The sequence below is a fragment of the Botryllus schlosseri genome, chromosome 13, assembly GCF_051294905.1.
Source record: "Botryllus schlosseri isolate E-star chromosome 13, Bs_hap1, whole genome shotgun sequence".
NCBI lineage: Eukaryota > Metazoa > Chordata > Ascidiacea > Stolidobranchia > Styelidae > Botryllus > Botryllus schlosseri.
This window is the reverse complement of record NC_137248.1, coordinates 14,241,644-14,256,723: the sequence shown is the minus strand read 5'-3', so window position 1 is coordinate 14,256,723 and position 15,080 is coordinate 14,241,644. Positions and strand designations below refer to the sequence as shown.

The window sequence follows — 15,080 nt, the reverse complement described above, 5'->3', positions numbered from 1 at the left end:
AACCCATGACGTCAGGTGACGAGTAGGCTACTTGCAAGAGATTATAAGCTTACGCCTGGACGGTCTAGGCTAGAATGGACAATGGATTCGGAGTCTGGCTATTGCTACATTGATATTGATCAGTGTAAAATGATATTACCACATAAACATGTTATGTTGTAGCCAACACCCCAACCAAACGGATTTGGTTTTTATGATACAATAAACATATCAAATCAAGATGGGTCTAGTACGCCTGATAGAATGTTTACATTAGACAACTAAATATTCTTTATATCAATTTCATTGATTGTTTAAGTAAGCACAATTCACTGACTACCTAATTGTAGTGTATTTCGTTCTTGATGTTGTGTGGTTGCAGGCAAAGTTGACAACAGAGAGTCGCTAAATCAGTGGTTCCCAACCTGGGAGGAATTCACCCCTTAGGGCAGTGGTTCCCAACCTGTGGTACGCGTACCATTAGTGGTACGCGAAGGTCTTCCAGGTGGTACGCGAGTAGATTCTGTTTTTTTTTCGACCGAAGGGAGTTATTAGTTAAGGTGGGGTTGAACACAGAGATTGTTCTCCAATAAACTTCAGGTTTAGCATGGCCTCCTTGTACTTGAATCTAGTTTCTCACTCCCCAGCTGCTAATTTTCCCTTCTACGTGGGAGTGCGACCAAGGATTTTCATCTCTGATGACCGACTTGTTGCGCCCATGCATGACTTTCGATGCACTGCGAGCAAACATATGCCACGCATCGACCAGCTAGTGCTGTGGCTCTCCAACTGGGGGGCGTGAAAGCATTTGAAGGGAGGCGCGAAGCTGCGGCAAACTGCAAATTTTTTTTCGTGCTTCGCGCTATTTTTATTCTACTCTGTGTATAGTCCTAATAGCAAATTTGAGAATTCTCTTATCAACTGTCATAATCTTCCATGCTTTCAAATTATTCGTTGGGATTGCTAGCATTTTGGTTGCATTTTGTGATATGACGATAAGCGGGGCGAGAAATTTTCCACTATCATAAACGGAGACGTGTCTAAAAAAGTTTGAGAACCGCTGAGCTAGTGGAAAATAAACAAATGCAGCCATCGCAGCATTAAAACAATTGACGTTTTTTGTTTGCTGTTATTTCATTATGTTGTTCTTCTTGCGATTGGTGGTGAAAAGACAATTCCATGCATCCTATTAACCCTGGCTGATAATGCCTAGTTTAATGGTTGCTATTACGGCTAGAATAGGTCAAATATGTCATTATGACGTCATGGGTGACGGAAACGTTTTTTGACCGCCTGCAGCGCGCGTAACTTATGTAGGTGGTACGCGAGTACTGCATAAAACCTCGAAATGGTTCGGGGTGAAAAAAGGTTGGGAACCACTGCGTTAGGGAGAATTTTGCAATTTTTAGGGAGGAATTCTACTTTAGAATTGTAACGGATTTTCCAAATTGTTCATGTCCGAACTATCATGTAGTCAACCAGTTATATCCGAACGTATGCTCCTTATGGCTGTGTCTTGCTTGAAGTATGTTCAAAAATGCTTTTTGAAATATCTTTTTCACATACAACTTCATCTTTAAAAAAAACTAGTTTAGATGTACTGCAGTGCGCGAGACAGTTGTGTAGGCCAGCGACGGCCTCTCAATAAAATATATTGTAAGCGAGGCCTCTAGTGAAATTACTTATCTTATATTTTCAAGTCAACAATTTCAGACAGTGACAAAATATTTGTACGTCGTCGATTCAAGTCAAAGAGATCGCTAGCCTTTCTTAATATTTAGTGAACAGGTACCCGAACGAAAAAAAAGACATGTAAACTTGGTGCAATGTTGCCGAAACGGAATGGGTGTCCTAAATTGTCCAGCAGGAAATCTGATCACTTGTATGTTATATATCAAGGCTGTAACCCAGTTACGAGGCTCCGAGTCACAAGCAATGTTCCCTATAATTTTTGGCGAGTCCGCGTGCACTCACCAACTCACTGCGCAGTCCCTTGAACAAAAGTGCGCAACGACTAAGAAAAGGTCATCACTTCGCGTTTGTTGTGCGCAGCTTAGATTTTCTGTGTGCAGAAACCGTTTCAGCACTGCGCAATTGCGCACGTGCGCAGCTTAGAGGGAACATTGGTCACAAGTCAATCTCACTTTCATAGTTTTGACTCGAGTCAAGATCAGTCATTTTCAATTCACCATTGATTCAAGTTCGAGTCCAAGTCACCGAGCAGAGGGTCAAGTCCGAGTCATGGTATTATGACTAGAGTCCGAGTCCAAGTCATTGTGTTGACTTCTCAGTTTCCAGTTGAAGTCATGTTAAACCAACTTTTTATAACTCTGTTTGCTAATATTGAATGATTTGAAATGATAATATACCAATTTTCCTCACTTTGAGCAGTTTCTTTTCGCATTTTCAAGTACCGGGACCAACAGGCGAAATTCCAATAGCGTGGTCACATTACTGTACTTCGAAATTACAATAAAATTTCGGTCTTGGCCGTCTTATAGTTTCGAGTCATATGGCTTGGTTCGAGTTATACACAATGAGTCGAGTCGAGTCGTTTCCGTATTTTCAGAAAATGACTCGAGTCAAGTCGAGACATCAGAAAATGGTGACTCGAGTCGCACTCGAGTCAGGTCAACCCTGCTATACATGTTAGTATAGGGCAGGGCCGGCCAACCCGTGGCCCGCGGGCCACATGTGGCCCGCGAGAAGGTTTTGAGTGGCCCGCGAGGTCATTTCCGAAATTAGTAATATAATACACAATGGACCGCACAGATTGAAAGGCCAATCAAAAATTTGATTAGTCTTGCCGCAACACTGGAGATGTGATGACCAAAATATCAGTTCCGACGCATTGGAAGATCCATGAGCCAGTCACATTTGGGTAGATCTTCGTACACTACAATATAGCAGAATAATTTGAGATGGATTTATCAAAAGTAAAAATTTTCTTCACGTTTCGCGCAACATGTTGTCACTCGATTTCTTGCTTTAAATATTGTTACCCCTTCGTGGAAATGAAAGAACGCCTAATGTATCAGATTGACTCTAATTATATTCGCGATTACGTTCAACATATGCGACCTTGCGTTTGCGCTAGCAGGAAGACCATCGACGATGAAACCTAGGCATAAAATGATTGATGCATGTTGGTCGAAGCTTTCGATATCGATATGTCCAGGCGACGAATAGTCCAGTCCTTGCAAACTGCGCCCAGCGATATACAGCAGGCCCGCAATATAGTCAAGTGACAATATTATTGACCTATGAAGTTCGAAAAATTTTCGCGCTTGGCGCGGCTAGTGGCCCGCGTAATAGTTCGTCAATCGAATGTGGCCCTTTGGCCAGAAAGGTTGGCCAGCCCTGGTATAGGGTTACCATATTATTGTGAATCAAATTCCGGACACTCTTTAGCGCCCACTAGCGGATTTTGAAATGAGGGTTGACACATTGTCCGTCAATATCACGTCACACTAGCAAAGCATTGCCCATCGACTGTATACACATGTGGTTCTCAACCGTGGGTCCGCGAAGCATTGTCAGGGGGTCCGCGAAGCCTCTTAATTTACTAAATAGTTGATAACCTCATTTTTATTTTTCAATTAGGAAAATCACGAGGTAGTTTCGCTTCATTACTAGTAGAACTCACATGAGCAGAATGGCCGTCTGAGATGACATATCCTGCTGTGCTGACTCATTTTAGTGGCTTAATTGTCAATATCCTACTGATACAAATATTTTGCTGTATAGAGGTGATTTGTTAGGGTTTGTGTAAAATTAAAAAGTTGGATTTAACAATCAAGGTGAGTTCGTAATGTTTATGAAAATCCTTTTTCTACTGTGATATCCATAACTGTTTTCCATAATAGTTTCAAGATGAGCTGCTTGATAGAAATGTCCAGGCCTGACGTTATATGTTCAATGAAATAAATTAGTTTGTCAATTTTGATGCCATATTTGTTGCGATCGTACCCAAATCTGTCGTCGCAAGCGTTACGCGTTATTATTACATTTGCCACCACCTCTGTTTGTGGAGACATATTTTCAACACTCGTTTAAATCATATCGAAGGCGCAGATTTTTAAGACACCACCAAGTATTTCAAAACATTTAGCTTTAGAATTCGCTTTGAATAAATAAAAGTCTTCCCAATTACTACTTAAATAATACGCTTTTATGCTATTCTCAAGAATGATCAGTGGTCACTTCGTTACTGTGTATTGTTTGTTTTGTTTGTGTGGGGTATTCATGGCGTTCGTCGACTACAATGGTCAATTGGTCATTCTCACCAGGCCGTTTTTCCTGCATTTTTGATTCCGTATATCTGCCAACTTGTAGCACGACCCTTTTTATAAGGCACGGGTTACGGGGATGAGATGGCGAGGAGCAGCCGAGATTATTATTATTATTATTATTATTGGATACGGCAGTGGTGCTTTTAGCCAGGTTAAGGCCTTGTGCTCCACGACATTGTAATTACACGGACAGTAGGGTTGTTCAGAATTGATCGACTTTCAAAATGTCGTGGTTTTCAGTCCGATTCCCATGCCTTATACCATAAAAACATATTCTAGGTACTTTTTTTCGTAATTCATCCCTTGCATCCGTGAGCACATTGAGCTGGAAGAATATCGGCTAAAAATAGGGGATTCCCCTAAAATTTGAGTGTCGCTATTTGGACTAGGCTAGCAAAACGTCACATATAAGCTGGTTTTATGCAGCTATTGCGGTTGGAGTGCTACATAACCTCACTATAGAAAGTATTGTCAGTTCAGGACACCATTTTCATGTCCCACACTGCCTTAGAACTCCTCAAAACTGCCTAAGACTGATAGTCATTTTGTTGGATCACCTATCCTACACTCCTCAACCCTACCTGAGATTGTTCATCAATTGCCGGGATCACCACGTGCAAGAATACAACTGTAAATGTATCATTCACTCACAGCCACATTATAAACATCACATTGTCCAAAGGAAACGAAACAAAAAGGCAAAGAAACAGATCAACTTGGCACATTGCATTGCACTGGGATGCAAAGCTCACTAGCAGTCGTTTCGGAGGGGAATTTGCGGCCTTGGCAGTGCTGGCATAGTCTGCGTATTCCAACGCATTTGAGAAAGGCAAACTTCTTGGCAATCGAACTCTGGAGAGTGCTACAGGAAAAGCACAGGCTGATCTGTCATTTGAACTGCTGGAACTTTATAATTTAACAAATAATGTCAGAGCTCTTGTGTTTGACACAACACCCTCAAACAATGGAAAAAATAAAGGTGCGGTTCTGTTACTTGAAGAATTGATAAACAGGAAAGTTTTCTACTTTCTACTTCTGCTTGTCGCCATCATATTTATGAACTAGTCATCCGGGGAGGTCTGGAAGTGAAGTGTGTTTGGATCTGCGACCACAGGCCTTGAAAACACAGATTTTAATACCTTCCAAGAAGTGGAAAGATATTGATCAATTAAGAAGCTCTAAAACACTTCAGTTTGATGAATGCAGCTGGTTGGCGATCAAAGCTGATGAAGCTAAGCAAGAAATAATTCCACTGATGAAGCCATATAATGGAAAGCAGAAAGAAGTCTTGATAATAAATGACTACAGAGAATGTGCAGCATGCACCTGGCGATTGTAGCTGCCCAATATATTGATAATCGTTTTCGCAAGCCTGGTGCTACTAATAGCACTGGATGGATGAGTCAAGTGCTGTACTGTCAAAAATGTTCATGTGGAGATAGCAAATGGGCTATTCTGAAGAGTTCATTTGAAATTTGCCATATTTTATGTCCCAGCTTGGTTGAAAACTGGTAATGCATGTGACGCACAGTATATTGATCTGAAATTCCTTCATGGCATGACAGACTTTTCATTGTGCGATTTCACAGTTGCTGATGTGGCATATATAAATATGCGAGAACATCATTGGCATCTCACCGAGGAAACGGTGGTATCAACAATGTTCTCGGCTAAACCAAAGATTCCTGACAAAGTGAAGGAAGCGATGACTGCTAAATTGCTGCAAATGCCAATCCTTGAACAATTTCGCAGAGGTAGGCTATACCTCTGAGTCTAATCTCTGACTCTGTCTCTGAGTCAATGAGTATGGTTGCTTTAATTGAACCGGAATCATGGTTTCTATGCAATGCTATACATGTCGAACATGATTGGTTTAGTCTTCCAGTTTTGGAATGGCATACTGATTCGCATTTCGTGACTGCTCCAGAATTTGTGAGTAGCGTTGAAATAGTTAACGGCGCAGCAGAACGTTTGGTGAAATTGAATAGCGACTTTGATGCTTTCAAAACAGATGACAAAGAACAGCGAGCGAGCCTCTTACAAGCCGTGGAAGATAACGGGAACAGATATGCCGATTTCTCTAAAGCAACCATTTCATCCGAACCTGATTTAAGTAGTATTTGCCAAGTTGATCTGTTTCTTTGCCTTTTTGTTTCGTTTCCTTTGAACAATGTGATGTTTATAATGTGGCTGTGAGTGAATGATACATTTACAGTTGTATTCTTGCACGTGGTGATCCCGGCAATTGATGAACAATCTCAGGTAGGGTTGAGGAGTGTAGGATAGGTGATCCAACAAAATGACTATCAGTCTTAGGCAGTTTTGAGGAGTTCTAAGGTGTGGGACATGAAAATGGTGTCCTGAACTGACAATACTTTCTATAGTGAGGTTATGTAGCACTCCAACCGCAATAGCTACATAAAACCAGCTTATATGTGACGTTTTACTAGCCTAGTCCAAATAGCGACACTCAAATTTTAGGGGAATCCCCTATTTTTAGCCGATATTCTTCCAGCTCAATGTGCTCACGGATGCAAGGGATGAATTACGAAAAAAAGTACCTAGAATATGTTTTTATGGTATAAGGCATGGGAATCGGACTGAAAACCACGACATTTTGAAAGTCGATCAATTCTGAACAACCCTAACGGACAGTACACAATGAATTTCATTTTTTCGGGTCTCTGACGTTCTTCCACTCTCGCTTCATCGGCGTATCTTTGCTTCACTTTCTCATTCTTCTTGCACTCTCACAGTCTCTTTCACGCACACTTCATCCAGTTGATAATCGTCTCTGTTGCTACCGAATTACAGCTCGGCTCACTGTACCTGGGCTTTTAATGTCACTGACTAGCAGTGAGGTCGGCGATGAGGAGCCCATAGAACCTCCGACACATCTCTCAACCGGTAACTCCTTTCGGTATATGAATCGCTCAACCGGTGTCGCGGTGGTAATTCATACTTTCGGGTATATGCATCTCTCGATCGGTGTTGAATATGTATCAAGTAAATAGCCATGTGAATGAATCTTTGTTAATGTGTATATTCCAAATTACGGCGAGTACGACAATGATATATCGTTATTCTTATGGACGCGGCGATGATTCGTACTTTCGAGTATAGACATCTCTCGCGCGGTGTTGAATATGTACGAGTCACCAACAATAACCGCACCAACGGAAACGTGGCTTGTTGTGAGGATTACGCGTGCGACCTATATTTCGAATGACCTGCGCGCTGAATTGTTTCAGTTACAACAAGAATCACAAGTATACACATTTACACATTCGTTTATTACTCTGAAATCAAACTCTTCACAAAAGCACGTACAATCGTATCATTCACTTTTTTATCATCGCCAAAATTATCCAAGTATTCCTCGGTTGAAAACCCTTGAGCTCTTTTTATCAAGAATGCGATAGTATGATCTCCACACACATCCGAAGTTTTACTCTGTAACTGTTTCTCAGTCACAGAAAATTCATCCGGCTCCAGGAATTGGAATATCTGAGGTTTTAGCGGTCCGAAACCTAGCGAATCATGAAAATGTTGGTAATTAATTTGTCGCAGAACTGGATTTCACTGGTAAGATACAATATGTAACGAATAACAGAACCGTCGCAGACGGTGATTCGGATACTGACAAATTCTCTCTTATTTCTGGTCCAACCCTAATCCTCTGTGAAGTTGACACCTATTCAAAAGGGTGTTGTGAAGTTGACACCTATTCAAAAAGGTGTGAAATAATTGTAAACCCTACGTCGCTGACACAATAATGCATCAGACATAGCGATCTAGTTATGGTACGGGGTTGGAATCCATTCGCGAGATGTTCTATAGGTAAATCCAAATAATCCAGAATGAAATATTTGGACTTTGACGTATTGTGAATTGAAATAGGATTGACAAACATGACTACCAACTTTCCCACAGTCCCATTTCGATATTATACGCACATTGATTTGAAACAAGTAATGAAACATTGCAACTCTATTCGCGATCCCGCTTTCCGTTTGTCAAAGAGATATTTTAACATCTTACCATACCCAAAAGAATTATTCACAACATTAACAATTGTTAAAAATCTAGTTTTCACTTACTTGATTATATCACTACAACTCATAAATTTGAATTAATTCATCCTGGTTGTATTCGTATGATCGGTCTTTTTTTATTCGATTGTAAAGGTCGTTACTATTCTGAAGACAAAGTATTTACTAATCGGTGCATACACGATTCGACTTGAACATATTATATTTTGAGTATACGAGATTTGAATGTCTGAACAATAACTGAGAAATAATTTATCACAATTAAATCCGTAAAAGATATTTGAATGTCAGCAACTCGGTAAGGTCGTAGTTACTACCACATTACCTAATTTACCCGACCAACTCGTCATGATCATTCCCGAAATCAACACAAACATGACTACTGACTTGAGTCAACCACAAAACAGCATCAAGTTTTAAATCCGCTTGTAGCTTACGGCTTATTTGAATGCGGGTTATGTTTTGTTGTAATTGAGTGTACGGAAATAGTATTACGCCTCGACATCTCACCATCTTGCCATCAACAAAAGAGTAAAATACACAAACCTTGTCAAGTCAATCCGTTTGTAACTCACCGAACCAAAGCAAAAAGTGTCCATACGAAATGTAGACAAGACTACGCAAGTAATCACTACAACCCACAAACATATCAAGTTCGGTTTTAGCCATATACCACCAACTCGTCTTTTTTGTTCAACTGTAAAAGTCGTTACTATTTTGCAAGACAAAGTAATTACTACTCGATAGATTTTGTAAGACAAAAGTAATTACTACTCGATGCAGACACCTTGAGATTAACCTAACATGTTTGAGTATACAAGATTTGAAAGTCTGGCCATCGTAGTTGAGAATTCATTTCTTACAATCGAACGTAGGTGTTATATCGAAAATTACCAGTATTGTCACATCGATTTGACATATGGGGTTTTGTAATGGTCTATCACGACTTGATTACTAATTTATTTGTGTTAATTAGACCCACCGATGTGGTGAAGGTTATTACGACAGCAACAAACTTTTCACTATCATGGCTATTAACATATTGAGTTGTAAAACTATACGTGTCTGAAATGTTCTTGATTGACAAATCATTCCACCTTGGTACAAATCACTCTGGGTATCGCGGATATCAGAAAATACTTTACAAATGTAATCGTTTCAGTTACCAAGACTAAAGATGAAACAACAATTCAGTTTGCTGGCTAACAACCGGGTAATTCTTTATTGTCAGAATCTGTGACGGTGAATTGAAACATACTCATCTTACGCAGTACGAGTAAATCACTTTGGACTCCGGGCGGCGTCGTTTAATCCGTGTTAAACTCTGTTCACACTCTCTGTCGAATGTGTGAAATGTAAAACATTACGAGGTTACACTCTAAGACTTTGATCAACAGAGAAACAATTTTGAATATCTTTACTGGATGGATCCTATTCAACCGACCTTGGTTAATACAAAACTCATAACAATAATAAAATCGAAGTATGTGCTACACTGAAATCTAGAAAAATGTGTTTGTATTGTTGTTCATAGTAGTGATATCGATTTGAACCTGCGGAATAATTGTCATCATCTAACCAAACTAATGAAAGTCGTTGTCAATTTGTATGATGTTCACTGAATGCATACTATAGTACTATTTGTGCAACACACACGAGCAGAGAAATTGGAAATTTTCCCATTGCCATTTGTCAAAGTAAATGTCGTCACAATACTCAGTCACTAAAAGACCATATACTTGTATGTGATTGAATCACCAACAATTAACTCGCTAAATCAAATCGTAAGGCAATTTCACGCACTCAGCGGATATTAAACAACGTCGCTTATCGGTGTGGGTCGTTTTTTCTAAATACAAATCATATCTGTCCAGTAGAAAACAATTTTCACTCACTTGGGTAACGAAACCAGCGTGCAATATCAACACAAGATATTTTCGTGACACAAAAAATAATCAACTTTACTCAATATTCTCGTAAAACGAAACTGTACAATGGTTTCATATTTTCTGTATGACATGGAATTAATACCGATCGAAGTAGCCGCATTGGAAATGATTTTTAAACAAACACACTCTACGTGGTTAACATTCTCATCGATTCTATTGTGACCAATGTATACTTCATGTGCTCTGGATTCATTTCGATATGGTTAAGCATTCAGCCTCGACAGATACGAATTGTCACACACTCAACTAATATCATACCAAATAGTTATTTACAACAACCAAGACACAGAAAATTTGTTTTGGTCGTTTCGATTTTATTACTGGAGGTACTCATCACTTCGCTTAATACAATCTAGATTTAAACCCCATCGAACCTTTGGTGTCTATCGTTTTGCTGGATACGAATTATGTTAGTCTAACAGTAAACAATTTTCACAATCTTGGGTTATGAATTCAATGTGTTGGTGGTCATTCATTATTTTGTTTGTATCAACTAGTTACTTTGTAGGGTATGAATGAGCACCCTCCCACAACTCTTACAAAAGTACGAAGGATATTTACATCACACAAAGTAGTCGACTTTACTTCATATCCTCACACTACGAAACCAAATGGTTGTTTAGACTCTACAAACTTTTTTACACGAATGGTCACACATCTAAATATTCAAATAATCCAACACACAACTATAATACTTACAGAAATATCATAGTTCTTGTAACAAAGGTGTTTATCGTAAGTCCTACACAGTCATGATAACCGTCCGAGTTTGACTTTTAGAAAATATTATATCGATACATCTTTCAAAAACAAAACCATGGTCACTGCTTGAGAGACCTGCCAATGATATCACAATAATACAGTTGAAAAACGTGAAAGTGTTTCTCCTGCGTCAAGTCGTTATGTTGATGAAAGTGTATATTGTAATATCATGATCAATTTGCATTCGTTGGTCACAAACTGTCACTACTCTAAATAATTATTTTTCACTCAAAAGCATACTTGTCGCCATTCGTTTTCATCAAGCACGAGGTCAAGAAACTTACTACGACATGAATTGTTATTTTTATGTTGTGTAAATACGTAATAATTAATTTTAGTAACACTATATCAACATCATCGAGTTGTGCGAATAGATTTTCATGTGGTCTTGCGGTTTTAATCGAAGCACACATCATGATCTAATGTAGAGTCGTCTCTATTGTATAGCAACTCGGTAATCGAAATGCATGCATTAACATTTAAACAGCGATCGTGTTTCGTCACGCGAAAAATATGTTCACTACCGCGATACTCTGCACAGGGCGTGCAAATCCTTTTCACACTCGTAATAGTATACCAACGGCTACCGGCGACAACGTTTAACAATACCAACGACACTAAACATACGATACCTACTCAAGTAAAATTTCCATTTTCACCTGGAAGTCAGCCGTTACCCGAGTAAAAATACCATTATTCTTTGGAGATTTATCGTTTACTCAGAGTAACAATACATTTTCACTTGGGGGTCTATCGTTTCCAAGAGTAACAAACCCCTTTTCCTTTGGAAATCTATTTTTTCCCTGGGTAACAAACCTTTTTCACTTGTAAATATATTTTTTCCTTGGCTAACAAGCCTTTTTTCACTTGGAAATATATTTTTTCCTTGGCTAACAAACCTTTTTTCACTTGGAAATATATTTTTTCTCTGGTTAACAAACCTTTTTCACTTGGAAATATATTTTTTCTCTGGTTAACAAACCTTTTTCACTTGGAAATATATTTTTCCCTGGGTAACAAACCTTTTTTCCCTGAGCAACAAACCATTCTCACTTGGTGGTCCGTCGTTTAGCCGAGTAAAAATATCATTTTCCTTTGGAGATCCGGCGTTTACCCAGTGTAACAATACATTTTCACCTGGAAAAATACTTTTACCTAGAGTAACTAATCATTTTCTCCTGGGTAACAATCCCTTTTCGTCTGGAAACTATCATTTAACTGAGTACCAATACCGTTTTCACTTGGAAATACATTTTTCCCTGGGTAACAATACCATTTTCGTTTTGAAAACTGACAACCACGCCGGTCAATTTGATATTTTTGTATATTGTTACAACAAACAGTGACGGAAATATACACAGAAAACCGGTTTCAGAGTATACCACATCGGTCGTATCACATCAATATCATCGGTTAACCACATACAATATGCTCTTGTACACTGAAATGCATGTTTTGGAAACTTGGACAATAGGCCTCGATAGTTCTGTGATGTCTGGGTTCGTGCTGTGGATTTTCCAGAGTCAAAATGTCTGAATAAAACACCTCCTCGACGACGGTTGGTATGTGGATAACGGTGTTCGGAAAACGGTTGGATTTATGTCACCCATCGCGATAACAATTCCTGGTCGAGTTTTCCTCCGGCATGTTTGCTATATTGTGTCTTTATTGGCCAATGTATGTCTCGACATTCAGTTTGAAATCGGAAATGATAAAGTATGTAACCGGATCCGGATATCAACTCTGAATCGATAAACCAATGAACAATATTCAAAGTAAACATGTTACACCCTGTGTTTCCACGAAAAAATACCATCCAGACATACGTCGCGCTTGTTTACCCACAACAGTATACGCGTAAATGGAGGTGTGTGACATTGCATGCAATGTGTTGGTATACAAACATCGGGGAGTAAGCCTTCGATCCACAGACATTATCATAGCCGGTAGTTTTGATGTAGATCGAATGTCATCACACCCGATAACAATGTCATACCAATAAGCCACATTACAATGACTCTGAGTCCGCGGTATTACATCGATATTTCGACCCCGTTCACTGATTTTCTCGATTGTTTTATCGCGTTGTAACATTACAAGATAGTCATGACCCTATCTCCAAACAGACGTCCCAGATCAATTGGATACATGGGACAATATCCATCGTGTTGTCGAGACCGAAGTTTTCTACTGAGACTGCAGCGTTTCACCAATGTGAACTATCGAAGTACGGTGCTCGAAATGATTGTGATCAGTCTTTCAGTCACGATGCAAGGATGTCGCTACTCCCACATAACGACTCCAAATAAATATCGTGAACAGTGATTCTGCAAATCTCGGACTGATATTGTGATCCAATAAGGTGTGTTTCAGTGGAATGAAGACTGCAATCGTATACCACAATAGAACACTAGCTCGTGATTTCACACGCAATCATAAAACACATCGTCGTAAGGGTCCAGTTCGTCCGGTAACATTTCGAAACGGTCATCGCCACAATAGATCGAGGTTGCGCTCGTTATATTGGTAACATTTTGAAACGACATCACCACAAGGCTATTGACGTCGATTCAGTTGACAATGTCAATCCGTTTTACAATGTTCCGTTTTTCAACTCCCCGCACCATAGTGTTACGACACAGACAAGAAGCATCGGTGGAAATAATAAAACACGGAAGGCACACTTTGGTGTTATTTGACATGGATTTTACACCAGATGAACCTCACATTCGAGCGATACATTGGAATGGTGCTTGTATTGTTGACGTCAAAGGAAAAGAAATGTATCGATTTATCGGATTTGTACATATCCAACAAAAAGCTGGGTATATGATTGTGCACGGTTCGCATATTTGACTGTGAACGCTCTATTGATATATGCTGTATAGTTCACTTTCACCGTCGTGCGAATAACCCATGTTACGGTTCCGTGTTTGTGTGTCTGTATGTCATGCTTCAGATTGACTCAGAGTCATTGTAATGTGGCTTATTGGTATGACATTGTTATCGGGTGTGATGACATTCGATCTACATCAAAACTACCGGCTATGATAATGTCTGTGGATCGAAGGCTTACTCCCCGATGTTTGTATACCAACACATTGCATGCAATGTCACACACCTCCATTTACGCGTATACTGTTGTGGGTAAACAAGCGCGACGTATGTCTGGATGGTATTTTTTCGTGGAAACACAGGGTGTAACATGTTTACTTTGAATATTGTTCATTGGTTTATCGATTCAGAGTTGATATCCGGATCCGGTTACGTACTTTATCAGGGTTTCCGATTTCAAACTGAATGTCGAGACATACACTGACCAATAAAGACACAATATAGTAAACATGCAGGGGGAAAAACTCGACCTGGAGTTGTTATCACGATGGGTAACATAAATCCAACCGTTTTCCGAACACCGTTATCCACATACCAACCATCGTCGAGGAGGTGTTTTATTCAGACATTTTGACTCTGGAAAATCCAAAGCACGAACCCGGACATCACAGAACTATCGAAGCCTATTGTCCAATTTTCCGAAACATACATTTCTGTATACAAGAGTATATGGTATGTGGTTAACCGATGATATTGATGTGACACGACTGATGGAGGTATACTCTGTAACCGGTAGTCCGTGTATATTTCCGTCACTGTTCGTTGTAATCTATTTCAAACTATCGTCAATACAACAAATACCAAATTGTCAGGTGTGTTTGTCAGATTTCAAAATGAAAATGGTTTTGTTACTCTAGGAAAAGCTAGATGACCAAGAGAAAATTTATTGTTACACTAGGTAAACGCCGGATCTCCAAAGGAAAATGATATTTTTACTAAGTTAAACGACGACCCGCCAAGTGAAAATGGTTTGTTGCTCAGGGAAAAAATATATTTCCAAGTGAAAAAGGTTTGTTACCCAGAGAAAAAATATATTTCCAAGTGAAAAAGGTTTGTTACCAAGAGAAAAAATATATTTCCAAGTGAAAAGGGGTTGTTACCCGAGGAAAAAATATATATTCAAGTGAAAAAGGTTTGTTACCCAGGGAAAA

General features: G+C 39.4%; 1 long non-coding RNA gene across 1 annotated transcript; it reads left to right on the top strand.

Moving 5' to 3' along the window:
• The first annotated feature begins 244 nt into the window (after positions 1-244).
• Positions 245-7,047, top strand: LOC145454061 (uncharacterized). The gene is made up of 2 exons (XR_013920023.1): positions 245-4,463; positions 6,927-7,047. It is a non-coding gene; the product is annotated as an uncharacterized LOC145454061 (long non-coding RNA).
• The last annotated feature ends 8,033 nt before the right edge of the window (positions 7,048-15,080 follow it).